This window comes from Mytilus californianus, unplaced genomic scaffold (assembly GCF_021869535.1).
Source record: "Mytilus californianus isolate M0D057914Y unplaced genomic scaffold, xbMytCali1.0.p SCAF_1, whole genome shotgun sequence".
Lineage (NCBI taxonomy): Eukaryota > Metazoa > Mollusca > Bivalvia > Mytilida > Mytilidae > Mytilus > Mytilus californianus.
Window position 1 is genome coordinate 141,739,934 of NW_026262581.1, and position 6,000 is coordinate 141,745,933.

Here is a 6,000-nt window from a genome sequence, read left to right on the forward strand (position 1 = left end):
TTTGCCCCTTTTTGGCCCCTAATTCCTAAAATTTTGAGGCAATTACCCCCAAAATCAATCCCAGCATTCCCTTTGTGATATGGAACCTTGTGGTACAATGTCAGAGAGATCCATACACTTACACACAAGTTATTGTCATGAAACTAGAAAAATGCTTGTTTTTTGCCCCTTTTTTGGCCCCTAATTCCTAAAATTTGGAGGCAATTACCCCCAAAATCAATCCCAGCATTCCCTTTGTGATATGGAACCTTGTGGTACAATGTCAGAGAGATCCATACACTAACACACAAGTTATGTCTGGAAGTTACAAAAATGCTTATTTTTGGCCCCTAATTCCTTAACTGTTGGTACCATAGCCCCCAAAATCAATCCCCACCTTCCTTTTGTGGTATTGAACCTTATGGTAAAATTTCATAGATATCCATTCACTTAAACTAAAGTTAGAGTGCGAAAACCAATGTGTCTTTAGACGACGACGCCACTGCCGGACGACGCCAACGCCAACGTCATACCAATATACGACCGCAAAATTTTTTTTGCGATCATATAAAAATCAAAACATCGTTGATGTTGTGATCCAGCCATATTCATAGCTAGTCTCATATTCTTTCTGACCATACTTTTTTCTAAATTTTTTTCTCTTTTCATTTCCAATCTTACTGTAAAATTTCTATGTTATTGTCCAAAGGTAGGGAATTTTGCAATATTGATGCAAATATAGATATATATATACCGATCTTTCAATTTTAGACTCTGTCAGATTTTATTTTTGACAAGAATGGAAAGGAAAATCGTCAAACAAGTAATATATTTTTTATATGCCATTAAAAATGACAGGTTTAATAATTTCCAGAAAGAGGCCTTATAAATGCACTTTCTCAACAACAAAAATTAAAGAAAATAATAACTATTTTTTATCTAAATTCGTGTTTATTCTTCATTAAAAAAAAATACATTTCCTGTATTCAAATCTGAATGTACAAATACCTAATGCTGAGATATTTCCAATTACTGTTAAATAGCAATATAATGGGATATAAATGTAAAACAAACAAATAAATTTTATTGCAGAAAATGCTCAGATAAGAGTTATGCAATTTTGTTTAATATTTCAACCAAATTTCTGATAATTTTAATTAGAACTTGATTTTCGACTTCTGTCAGATGATAATGGCACTGATTTTACAAGTAGAAAAAAATTTGCTTGCATTTTTTATACATATTTTTTTCATTTTAAGTATTTTCTTTAAAAAAAAAAACACATCAGATTAATCATTCAGCTAGCTAGCAAAATTAACAGAATATTTTAATGTAGTGTAGATCAAAATAAATAATACATTTTTCGGTTTACTATTGAGGTCAAGAATTTGTGTATTCAGTTAGGTGTGTAATAAATTGTGTCTATTTAATTATGTAACAGGTCATGGGTTATTAACTGTTTTGAATTATAAGCCTGGGGTTGTTTTTAATTAATACTTATTTGAAAATCATGACAGTTAATAATCATTCTGACTCTTACTTGCCTATGGAAAGAATTGGAGTAATACCATTTCAAAAAAGTGTGGGAATCAACTTAGATATTTTAATACACATGTTGACCTACATTTCATTGAACAATAATTTAAACAAGCACAAGATACTAATATAATACTTTCAAAATTCTTATCAACTGATTCAATTGATGTACAAATACTTTTTCAAATAAATTCATAAATAGTAAATCATCATAAATTTTGATTTAGAAAGGAACTATATGCAAGTGTATATCTAAAATAAAGTCACTATTCGACCAATCTTTTCTTAATTTAAGGGCAAATAACATGTCAAAAGTTTGCAGTTGATGATTAAAATGGTGTAGAAAGTTTCTGCAAGTCATAAAAACACATAATTAGTTTCATGATATGTCTTCAACTTAGTATTCTGCACCATCTCCAAAACCAGAGTGATCGCATAGATCCAGCATGGCTGAATCAAAAACTGATAGTTAGTTTGATTTTAATTTACTGATAACAAAATCAATATTAATACCAATAAAAACAAAATTCAAAGATCTAATTACCATGATTAGTGTTGATTTGGTAGCCTTTTAGAATTAGTTTATTCAAAGGATTGATAAGTTTACCTGGATCGTTTCTAAATTTCTGGGCACGGTAAACAACATCTCCGTAAGATGGTGCCAAAGGAACATCACCATCCAAAAGGAAAATTAACAATAGGGAACAAAAAATCGTCCCTTTTGTAGTAAATTTTAGTGTAGAGTTAGAAAATTCTTGATTATTTAACGAAAAAATATCATCAAGATAACCATGATAACTGTAAGATCTGTATGAATAAATGGTATATGGAAAGGTTTGCAGTTTTATTGTCTGTTGGTAAAAGTAATACTGAGGGTACTGCGACAATATGGTGTATAATTTTATAGAACATTATATGTGTATGAGTCTTGTTTAAAGTCTGCGTTGTTATAAGGTAGGCCAGTTGAGAGTATTGAGCATGTCTGTAACACTCCTGGTGTTATGATAAAGATGATGGGCATACCTAGCAGCACCACGCTGAACCATCTCCAAGTTTTATAGTGTTCAGCAGTAAGAGAGTTCCAAACAGAGCAAGCGTACTCGAGGTTCTGACTGACAAATGCTAGGTATGCCAGTGACTTAATGTTTGTGATGGATGTTTTGAGGTTTCTTTTAAGAAAGCCTAGGCTTTATTTGCATTTGCAATAATATTATTTGTATGTTGAGTCCATTTTAAGTCAGTTTGAAGAGTAATGCCGAGATATTTTGCTGAAGAGACAGATTCCAAGGTATGACTATGAAGGATGTAATAATATTTAATAGTTTTCTTGTTTGAAGCACATTTGTCAGAATAGAAAGCCATCAGCCAGTCTTCTTCCCACTTCGCAGCAGCATCAAGATCTTACTGAAGGCTACCACAATCTTTTTAAGATTTGATAGTTTTGTATATCATGTATATAATACTGTCGTCTGAGAACAGTCTGAGTTTACTGGATTTCAAATATTCTGGTAGGTCGTTTATATATACCAGAACTGTTCCCTGTGGGACACCAGAAGTAACTGGAGCAACATCTGATGACTCTCCATCCAGGACTACTGTTTTTGTGTGGTTTGATCAAAAGGCAGAGATCTACCGGTAGTTTAATGTTTCATTTTGTATACAATGAAAATGAACTGTGTATAAGAAAGAGTCTTTGGTGTGGGATTTTGTCAAAGGCTTTGTCAAAGTCTGTAATTATTAAGTCTGAGTTTTATTGACACAGGTAATTGATTTTATATAAGAGAAAATTTTCTTTGGTTTTGATTGATTGCTGTATCTTTAGTCAGGGTCATTTGTTGGGAGGTCATCATTTTTTCTATATATATATATGTAAAATGGGCACATCTCTGTTCTTGTAGGACTTTGTTTTAGTTTTTGATATTTCTCCAAATGCTTTTTGTCCTTTTTCATTTTGGAGCACAATTTGTTCTTTTTATTAACCATTTTGGATCTCCTGTAGTTGGTGATTGCAATACTGGTATACCAGTATTGTCCACAATACTGGTATAAAAATTTTGTACCAGTATTGTAACTTTTTTTTTAAAAACAACAATACTGGTACATTACTGATATACCAGTATTGTAGTTGTATTGTTCACTATACTTTAAGGTGTATAATGAAAAATGAATTTTAAGCAAAATTAGATATTGAAGATCAAAGGGAGATTAAATGAACTCAAAAAGATTATAGAGGATAATTGTGAAATCAATTAACAACCAGTTAAAAATAATTACTATACTTGTACAAATAAACAAAAATTATTGTAATTAACTCATCTTATTCAAACAATTGTTAATTATATAAATAATTGCTAATAATTTTATCATATTTCTATATTTTATTTAATTCAATTTAGATAAAATAAAAGCTTTATTATCTGAGATATTATTTAATAAATTCAAGCAAATTATTAGTCACTATAACACTGTAAATTCAGCATTTACATGTATGCCATCGTATATTTTTTACAGATATTTTAATACATGTATACTAAGATTCTAAGCATTTGTTTGTCTTTTTTTTCTTGTAACATGTATAAATCTTTCACAATAAACATGATAAAAGATATCAATATCCATTAAACATAAAAACTAAAAGTTGCTTAATCATGTTAATAGGGGAACCTGATTATAATCAAATTAACTAGTTTGTCTACATGAATGTTAAGGGTATATAGTTAAAGCAGTTGATTCAGAACCATGGGCAATACAATTTGTAGCAGATATATCTACTGGTACAAATACTCAAATACTAATACTAGACAAGCACTCCTACAGTAAGAGAGCCGTACAGGTGCTATCTAAACAAGCTTGTAATCTAGTAAGCGTAAGAGAAAGTCCACAGACTGAATACATAAATATCAATATAGGAAGTGGGGGTTGCAGAAATGCCATCTGAAGAAGAAATAAACAATACCAATGCTGATGATACAGAAGCTATAACAGCATTGATGTCAATATAAAATTCACTAAAATATACTATTGAGACTTGGAAAGAGAGAGCTGGAAGAAAACATTGAAGAAAGTAAAAAGTTTTTTAAAATGCTGAGACAGTACGGTTCCCTTAAGAAAAAACATCAGAAGATTTAACTTTCTTTGATTACAATCACAGTGTACCATCAATGGCATCATCAGTTAAACATACAATCATTCCATATAAAATTGTCATGTCATATGTTAATATCATTATGCATATATATATGTGACACCTTTGATAAAAGATTAATTACCTATATGTATTGTTTATTTAAAAAAAACACAATACTGGTACAATACTGGAATACAATACTGGTACAAAATTTTTATACCAGTATTGTGCACAATACTAGTATACCAGTATTGCGATCACCAACTACAGGAGATCCACCATTTTTCTTAGTTTGTTGTGCACCCAGGGAAGGTGATGTTTATACATGTATGTTTACATTTTGTGTGGGATATTTGTTTCTACTGATTTTATGATCATGGTGATGATATTAAGTACCCAGTGCGGACTGTCATTTCATTTATAGTACTTTTGGTGTTATTGTTCATATCAGTAAGCTCTTTAAGTGTGTTTTGTAGATCTGCTTCTATATTTTCCCAGTTTGCCTCCTCATTTAAGGATTTTTCTTTAATGGTGTCTTACTTTGACCTCTTACTTTCCCCAACCTGTAAAACAGAAAGGGTACAGGCATGGTATCTTAGTACAAACTGAGAGACACAAGTGATGTCCTTCAGTTCATTTATTCAGGCATATCAGATAGGACTGACTCCCAAAGGGAGTTATGCAGTAAATTCTAAGGAAAACTACTGAAACTGGAAACTACTCTTTTGGCACAATCACTGCTATATATGCTGCTATATGACACTGGCATCATATGAACATTTTAGGTACATAGATCGAACAGGGTGCTAATCTTTCTTCCTTTTTACAAATCAGAACATCTTATGTGACACTTTATCTGTAAATCTACACCGCAGCAGTAATTTACTTAATGTAAAATATTGTTTACGATCAGCTGATCGATGGTCAACCCTTTTGTCACTTTACGATGTTTTTCTCAATGTCTTACGCTTACAGTGTTTTGTTTTATCTTGAAATACTTTAGTTAAATGCATTGAGTAATAAAAAAACTGTCCTTTACCTGCTATCTTCCAATATAACAAGACATTTAGCTGTCAACTTTTGAATTCGACACTCGGAATTCCAGAATAAGGTCTATTCTATTTTGATCACGTGATCGACAACTATCCTGGGCATGTCAAAAACCGGTGATTAAATCTGACTGGTTTAAAACAGATAATTCTACCATGAGCTAGTGAGAAACGAAAGAGTAATCAGAAATCAATTTATATTAATTGTTACTGGTATTTATTGCACTCAAAGTACCATATCTTAACATTCATTTGATTTTTTAATAAATAATTTGGATTGCACAAAACACAGTCATTACGCTGCGTTGA

The 6,000-nt window shown here is 31.2% G+C and overlaps 1 protein-coding gene across 1 annotated transcript in view; it reads right to left on the reverse strand.

The window, feature by feature from the left end:
- Positions 1 to 5,775, reverse strand: part of LOC127737641 (E3 ubiquitin-protein ligase MARCHF1-like) — a 33,833-nt gene extending 28,058 nt beyond the window's left edge. Inside the window, exon 1 of the mRNA XM_052248496.1 lies at positions 5,682 to 5,775. The gene's annotated coding sequence lies outside the window, so the exon portion shown is untranslated. The remainder of the gene's footprint in view (positions 1 to 5,681) is intronic.
- Between the last annotated feature and the right edge of the window lie 225 nt (positions 5,776 to 6,000).